This window comes from Paramisgurnus dabryanus, chromosome 23 (assembly GCF_030506205.2).
Source record: "Paramisgurnus dabryanus chromosome 23, PD_genome_1.1, whole genome shotgun sequence".
In the NCBI taxonomy this organism is placed as follows: domain Eukaryota; kingdom Metazoa; phylum Chordata; class Actinopteri; order Cypriniformes; family Cobitidae; genus Paramisgurnus; species Paramisgurnus dabryanus.
Window position 1 is genome coordinate 18260406 of NC_133359.1, and position 9006 is coordinate 18269411.

Consider the following 9006-nt stretch of genomic DNA (forward strand, 5'->3'; position numbering starts at 1 on the left):
GAAAAAAGAGATGCAGGAAATGTTTAAGGTCAATGACATGCATGCAAAACAAATAGAACAGTTAATGTCAGATACCTTCGTATCGCAGAGAAGTGACATACAGTCTGGCAAGGACACACAGCTTATTAAAGAAGAATGGCCCTTTTTATTTTCACTTGTTGGCATGAAGGCACATTTCAAACTTCTAACGGGTGTCCACATCAACGAGGCATTTGAGGAGGCAATGGCAGTGAAATTTGCTAGAGTTCTAGAGTATTTGCAGTCTCTTCCACTTGAAAAATCAAGCATAGCTTCAAAACAGAGAGCAGAAATTCAAGCTCGTGGTGGACCCTCTGGAGCAGTGATGATGCTGCTTTTACACTTCAAAGAAGACCATGCAAGAATGTTCCACATGGTTGACAAAACCTGCATTGCAGCTGAGGTTCAGACAGATCACCTGCCACCCACACCCTGTATTATTGTATGCGGTAAGTGAGAGGCAACATAATTTGTGAATGCAAAAACAAGTAGTGACATTTAAATTGATGAATTTTTTTATATTTGTTTTTTCACAGGAGAGAGTCCAATGTCTGCAGCAGGTTTCATGGTGGCAGCGGACCAGGTGGTGATCATGGAACACATGACAAGCTTCACAGATGCACTGGTCTGCATGTTTGTGTCTTTCTACATCTTCAACATGCACTACCCAACAGCACTTGGGGCGACGCTCGAGTTTCTCCAAAGGTAAGTGTAATTTAATTATCTACTGATTGGATTTTTTATTCTTGAGGTAGTATCTTGTATTTTTTATATTAAGTTGAACTGATTGCTGAAGGGATAGAGCTTAAATCTCATTTCAGCCAATATACCATAGACCAGAAGTTCTTAAAGAGAGAGAACAAGAAGAGAATGTAGATTTAAAAAAATAACTTTATTTCAAACTAACTTAAAATAACATACAAATCAAATATATATATATATATATATATATATATATATATATATATATATATATATATATATATATATATATATATATATATATATATATATATAAATAACTAAAACGACTGTTGTCTTTAACACAATAGTAACTATTTCAAATCAGTTAAATCCTCCCACCCAATCCAGACACACACACCCACGCATGTTTGTTTTTCTTTGTTCAGTCGAAAATAAATTAAGTTTGAGTTAAACATTCCGTTTTTCTAAATTTAAAGCTATAGTTCACCCAAAAATGAAAATAATTTCATTAATGACTCACACTTGTGTCGTTCCAAACTCGTAAGACCTCCGTTCATCTTTGAAACACAGTTTAAGATGTTTTATATTTAGTCTGAGAGCTTGTTGACCCTTCATTGAAAATCTATACACGGTATACTGTCCATGTCCTGAAAGGTAATAAAAACATCATCAAAGTAGTCTAAAATACATTTTGTTCCAAAAAAAAAAATTATGACTTTATTCAGCATTGTCTTCACTTCCGGTTCTGTTGTGAACTGTGTGCACGACCAGGGTCCGAAATTAACTTTTTGGCTCACCTGCCATGGGGACTGGTAGATGAAAAAATCCACCAGCCCAGCATATTTTTTACCGGCCAGAATAATATACAGCCTTTTTTGTCACATGTACATTAATTTCATTTGCTGTATTCATGGCAGGGCTCGCAAAATTTCAAAATCCCTGGTAGCCTTTCGGGCAGGCACTCTAGCCCGAAATGAATGCAAGTAGCCCGAATAAAAAATACATTACTTTTAATGTAGACTACTAAGACAAAACATCTATCAAAACACAAATAACACATATCAATTTTCAGTACATATCAATCATCAGTACAAATTTTTCTTCTAACCGAAGTGAAATATCTATACATCAGATTCTGAATCTGAAATATTAACTGAAGTCACAGATAAGAAATTGCCACTTGACTTTGTGGGCATAGCACAGGGTTCCTCAATTAGTTTTCCACAGGCCAAATTTTGCCAATACAAAGCCAATAGGTCCTCTAACCACAATGTTTAATCTGCTATTCTTGTTGTTGTTTTGATGCTGTTGTTTTTTTAACAAACAAAAAACTGTATTTCCATGTAAACCAACTGTTCCTGGCTGTTTACTTTTGTCATCATAGGGATCCTGAATGCGGCTGCAATTAGAGACAATTGTTTACGTAGTGCGAGCATTTTTTTAACCTGTTGCTCATGTGCGGTTAAATACTTCCACACCGCAGACACGGTGCTTTAGACAAGCACGTGCAGGTCGCGGTGTCTGTTTGTGTCATCACAACATTTCAAACCGAAAATGCTTTTTTGGGCCATTTTCAGTGGCCGAATTTTTGGTGCATCCCTAGCGCACACACAGCAGCCTGTCATCTGTGCACGTGAACAGAGTGATCTCTCTCACGTCTTAAAGTCGCAGTATACAAATTTATCTCTATAAAATCACTCTCTGCTCTTGACTAAAGAACTGTTGTACTTCATATGATTGCGTGTATGTTTAATTAATACAGTAAAGACTGTGAAGTGTTTTATTTGTATTACTTTTAAGAGGCATAAACCTTTTTAAAGATATAATAAATATCTTTTTGCAGAAAAAATATTTGTTGTGCTTATTTACTTAATTCTCTATTAAAACAATAATATACCTAATTACTGCAAGTAATATAACAAACGCAACATATGTGGTGTTACTTCATCTAGACATTTTTTTAACAGTTACAGCCTACAGTATGACTTTATTTTTTATTTTTGGTTTCAAACATTAAACCACAAACAATTACAATTTAAAGCAAGAGACACTGACAGGGTAAGTTAACTTGCTGTGTATCGAGGTGTATTTTACTCTAAAACATGTAATTAAACAACAGACATTTATATTTTAGATAATCACACCAAACTAACAAGTAACATCATACACGTGTTATCTTTACTCACTCACAATTTGTCGAAAGTAGACTAGTGAGAAGACGATTCGATCCAGTCCAATGCAAAATGGCGAAGTCAATGTGCTGTAGTGTAACGCTTCTGTTTTTGGCGCCACCTCCTGACTGGAGTATGGAGCTGTGTCATTTCCGCTTCTCAAGTCAGTTTCCTGAAATTTTTATGTAAACCAATCTCATACAATTTATCTGATTTGTTTCAGCTTTATTGAAACCATACTCACACTTTTTAACTGATTAAATCTAATTGTATTTAACTTTTATTTCATTTTTTAACATTGAACAGATTTATATTTATTCCAATAAATCTGCGTACATACATATTGATAAAACAACTATTTAAATTAAAATCTAAATGATCCAAATACTTAAGTAAATTTTGCCAGGATTTTTTTTTCAGTGAGAGTATGTCTGGACATTTCTAATAAATAAACCTTCCACGCCCTTGGGCATCATTCCTATTCCACTAATATCTTTTAAGTTACAAATATTTAAAGTTACATAAGTAGAGACAGAGTGTTGCCCCCAAATTCTCAAAGTCAAAATTATTGACATTAGGCGTGAAACGGTACACAGAAGTTCGGTTCGTACCTCGGTTCAGGCGCCACTGTTCGGTACAATTTCGGTACAGCTTAGAAGAGCTACAAAGAAGGTCTATAGAAGTGACCCTTCTAGTGCCTCTTTGAGACAACAATTCTAACATTCATCCATACACTTTGTGTGGGTACATTAATATTGGTTAGATTGGTGTGTAATTGTGAGTTGATGTTTTGTTAATTTGTGCGTGTTTTTTTATTTCACTTATGTATCAACAGGTGCATATTTAAGATAAATCCTGATAAGGGCTCAAAAGTTGAGCGTCTGGAAAAGAAAAACACCAGTGCAGTGAACCCGAAAGTCCTGACCCTTATCACTCGCATCTCGGAGTTTGAGTGGAGTTCTTAATGAGTAAGTTGATTATTGTCACTTTGCAAGAAGGAATGCTCTTTAGCCCAAAGTACAGAATTGTTTGTTTGTTGAAAAGCAAAAGTGTACAATGTACAGAACGAGTGACTAAAAATTCATCAACAGGTTATGTAGTCAAAATAATGGGTAAAATGAATATGCGTCTAGAATGCCGAAAACAAACATTAAAAAACTAAACAATGAAGTACGAAGTAATCGTTGGTTATTTACTGCATCATCATTGAAAAAATAACATTGTTGTGGAGAATGCTGCTTACTTGCTGAACTGAAAGCCACTCACATGCTATGCATGTTAAAGGTGCTCTAAGCGAATTGAAGCGTTTTAGACCATAAAACATTTTTTGTTACACACCGGAAACATCTCCTCACTATCTGCTTGCTGCCTGTCCGCTGATCAAACTGTAAAAAAACGCGATCTCTGTAGACAGCCCAGGCTTCACAAACGGCAATATCAACAAATGGCCAAACCTAGCATCACAAAACAAAACAAAGTATTCCAGCCAATAAACGACAAGAAGGATTTGGGGGTGGGGGTTGGGCGCGTTCATGAAAGCACGGAAGGGAGGGGGAGGAGTTAGCTACGCTCTGTCTGTTTGAAAACAGTTCAAACATCAACAGGAAGTGACGTCGCACATTATTCGCTTAGAGCGCCTTTAACATGAACACTTGTGTCTTAAAGGGGTAGTTCTCCCAAAAAATTTATCTTCTGTCATTAATTACTAAACATCATGTCATTCCATCTGTTAGACTTTCATTTATCTTCAGAACACAAATGCAACTTTATTAAACTATTTCTTCACTTCAGCGTCACCAACTTTGAGGCAAGCAGTTTTTACTTGTAATTAATTCTTCACAGGATATGAATTATTGATAAAGAATTCCATTTCAACCGATGAAAGTGTAATTCTTAAAATTAAAAATATTATAATTAAATATAAAAAATGTATAATATTATTTAAGCAATATCGCTTGAGTAGTAGTGTGATATAGCTCTATATCATCACAACTGTGATTAGGCCAGAGGCACGAGGCCGTAGGCCGATTTTGATGGCACATGTTTGAAAAAAAGAAAACTAGAAAACATCAACCGAGTTATTTAAAAGCCTCTTTGTTGGGGAACTACTTTCTTCCGCCACGGATTTGAAGGCAGCCAGAATGACAGGTAACACTTTCGGCTGTTTTGAATCTCATAATAACTCAATAGACTGAATAGCCGTATCCTAATATTACCGTTTCTTGGTCACAAAGTGTAGTTTTAAGATTAGTTCAGTCTAGAATATATATGTATAATATACAAATCTGCAGTCGATTAGATCTTTCGGTGTTGCTTCACTGCTGATTCTTGCCATACTTCCGTTGCCTAAATGCTCGCGCAGTCTGCTCTTGCGATATTTTTATATCATACGCCATCCGTTTGAACTTTGAACAGTAACACACGTCAATTGATGGACATGCTCGGGAAGACACAGCATTCTGTCTTCAAATGGAAAAAAAATATAAATACCCGTGCATCACTTTCAGGTCAGTTTATAAGCCCGTTAAAATTTATAGCTTTGGCTGCTGACAGCACCCATCTGCGTGATTTAAATAGTATAACAATGAACTAATTTATATCATGTAAACTTCAGTTGTTTAAATGGCATTGTGCTGCATTGTGTTTTGAAGCATGGTAAAGATATCTATGCTAAAGACATTTGTTGCTTTGTATATGCTAACTACACTTATTTATTATTTGAATGAACAAAACCTACTTAGCTGAATGCTTAAGTGTTAAATAGCTTTTGTTAATCGACAGCTGCTGTTTTCTTAAAGCCGACTTTTAAATACTTGAAAGAAAGACATTTTTTAATTCCCAAAAATTGCCTGAATTTATACTGTCAAAAAATGCGTCTCTGTAGGCAGATCTGCAAACAAAACAATTGGTTTAACCAACCACTCAAAACCAAAATAAATATAGTTCCAACCAATCACCGACAGATGTTGAGCTCCCCCAGTCAGTGAATGGTTGGAAATATATTTATTTTGATTTTGAGTGGTTGGTAAAACCAATTGTTTTTGTTTGCAGATCTCAAAGCCTAGGCTGCCTACAGAGACACAGTTTTTTGAGGCCTGCTTATGGGACGGGCAGCTAGCGGATCGTTAGAAAAAATTAGATGAATGTGATAATTTATGTTTGGGCCTGAAATTGCTGATACAAACAAACTTTAAGGGCTTGGAATGACATGAGCCTAAATAATTAATGACAAAAGTTTAGTTTTGGGTGAACTATACCTAAGCAACTTTCTCTCACAAACATTTTACTCTTGTCAATGTAAATGAGCTATGATATTTGATCACTGTATGTTTAACTGTATGTTTAACTGTGATGTTTAACATTACAAGTAGATGCGGCTATTACGTTACTAGCCTAACATGATAATTCATACATGTATCACCAGGGCCGGCGTCAAGGGGGGGCATTCGCGGGCAGTGCCCGACCAACCAGGTTGTTGTGCCCCCCCTACAAAGTTTTTTATAAATTTAATACATATCAAGAATAATTAAAATAAATTAAACATTGAATGTTTCATGACTTTTAATGTAATCAAATGAGGAAAAAATAGTTGATATAGGTTTTCTTTTATTAAAATAGACCAGTTTCTCTGATTGGTTGTATTGCCGGGTCTCATGCATCATCAGGCTTAAGCATATTCGTGACTTGATACTAGCAACGTGTTTTTTCGTGGCATTTTATGGATCGTGTAAAATATGGATATTAGAACATTTAGAACGAACCAGCACCGCCTGCTTCATCTTCATGCAAACACAGACTGGCTCAAACTCAGACATTAGAGGTCGAGGTGGAATTTACAAATCTACAGGACACTGTTTTAAGGAAGTTTAATGTTTGTACATGCTGTCTTTAGCTATTTTAAAGGTAAGTTAGCGTTGTTTTAAATTACATAAGCTTAAATGTGAAGTGTGGCTATAGACCGTTAACAGCATTACGACGTGATTATGGTAAAGCGGCTTTTTTAAAGCTAGGATGCGCTCATTGCGCTGTGCTATGAAACCCATTCATTTCAATGGCTTGCGCCGCGCGAGGGCGGTTTGTTGCGTCAAGCAAAGAGCGAGCGCAGCGGAGCTCAGCTTGCGCTCACGCCGCGGTCGAAGTTCAGTAGTTTTGCGCATAGTTTGTGGTCTTTTGCACTTTATACGGGAAATGTACCAGTTGTATGAGTGTGTATTTGTTGCTTTAATGTCTTGTTTTTGCAAGGTATTGTTTCTATTGCGTGCCCCCCTGTTGGAAGCCAAGTGCCCCCCTGTTAGTTATGGTCTGGCGCCGGCTCTGTGTATCACAGTAACACTGAAAAATTAAAGACAGAAAAACAGATCCAACTAAAATCAAGTTTTTTAAATATACAAACAATAAAGAAAGTTTCAATACTTAAGGTTGTTGCAGTAGCGGACCAGCTCACCAATCGGCTTTCTGCCTCAGGATGTGCGCGCATCCCGTTTGTAAACAGGAAACCCGTGTATACATTGCACAGATTTTGTAAATTTTATTTAACACTATAGAGTTTCTTTAACACCAATTTAATCTTAATGCAAGATATATACATTATTTTGTACTGCTAAACTAAAACTGTATATTTTTTGCCTTAATAAAGTATTCAAATAAAAAATACAATGGTTAAATTAAAACTTTTTTCTACTTGTCATTTTTTAAAAAGCTTTATAAAATGTATCAATAATTATAGCTATTATAGCTATAACATGTAGTTTCAATGATATACATTTTAGCTCGATCGCCCAGCCCTAGTTCGACTGGACACACACGCTGAGATTTCACGTCTAACTTTACTAAAGTTTGGGCTTCAGAGATATTACTTATTTCAGTAAGTTTGAAACTTGATGCTTTAGCTTGTACATATTGTTAATCCTTGTAATAAACTGTCTGTACTTCTCATCTCCTTTACTGGATGACAATTTTTCTCACAAGTCGTTATGTTCTCTAGAGACCCAAGGAGGATTTTGTGCATGGGAGCGGAAGTTCCTGAGAAAACCTCTGGAATCTAAAGCCTCACAGACACCTATAAAGTTCACTGGCACTGTTTTTCATCCTCTCGTCAGTTAACATGTCATTTTCTTATCTCTTCCTTATCATTCACGGATTGTAATGTTAAAGTTCCAAGGTTTTAGTTTTAAAATTCAACATTACATGTTAGCACAGTAAACAAGTGATGGTCTGTCCAGTTATGATTGATGCTGGCATAATACAATGTTTTGTATGAATAAAAGGCCTCAGAAATATGAAGTTGTCTATTTTCTGCAAATTTAAAATTGTAAGTTTTATAATAAATAATTAAAGGAACCATGGACAACAAAAAGTTAAACTCTGAACTTTGATCCAGGAGACATAGGCATTGCCTGCCAGGGTATGGTAGAACCCTAAATAAACCACATTTTAATAGCTAATGATTATATATATATTAGTTGCAAGCAGGGCAAAAGCATTTGGATTTTGCTATAATGTGCTTAATCACTGGTCAAATATAACCAGACATTGCACCCTGGAGAAAGTTATTTCTTGGAGGGAACATTCTAAAATGGGATACATTTAAAACACTTTAAATTTACTGATTTATGAAATTTCACATACATTTATTTCATGAACAGGAAAATAGTAAAACATTTACATAAATTTTCTGTAAAAATACAATTTTTAATCTGTAAAAATACCACTTTTAATCTGTAATAATGTGCAGTGATTTAAAAAAAAATCTGTAAAAATACCACTTTTTATCTGTATAAATACCACTTTTATCTGTAAAAATACCATTTTGAATCTGTAAAAGTACCACTTTTAATCTGTAAAAGTACCACTTTTAATCTGTAAAAATGTGCAGTAATTTTCTTAAACATTTTTAATCTGTAAAAATACCACTTTTAATCTGTAAAAATGTGCAGTAATTTAAAAATATTAATCTGTAAAAACACAATTTTTAATCTGTAAAAATGTGCAGTCATTTTCTTTAAAAAAACATTTTTAATCTGTAAAAATACCACTTTTAATCTGTAATAATGTGCAGTGATTTAAAAAATAAATAAATAATAATCTGTAAAAATAGCACTTTTTATCTGTA

General features: G+C 34.9%; 1 long non-coding RNA gene across 1 annotated transcript; it reads left to right on the forward strand.

Moving 5' to 3' along the window:
- The first annotated feature begins 586 nt into the window (after window positions 1-586).
- On the forward strand, window positions 587-8648 carry LOC135781774 (uncharacterized). The gene is made up of 3 exons (XR_010545245.1): window positions 587-723; window positions 3730-3862; window positions 7879-8648. It is a non-coding gene; the product is annotated as an uncharacterized lncRNA (long non-coding RNA).
- The last annotated feature ends 358 nt before the right edge of the window (window positions 8649-9006 follow it).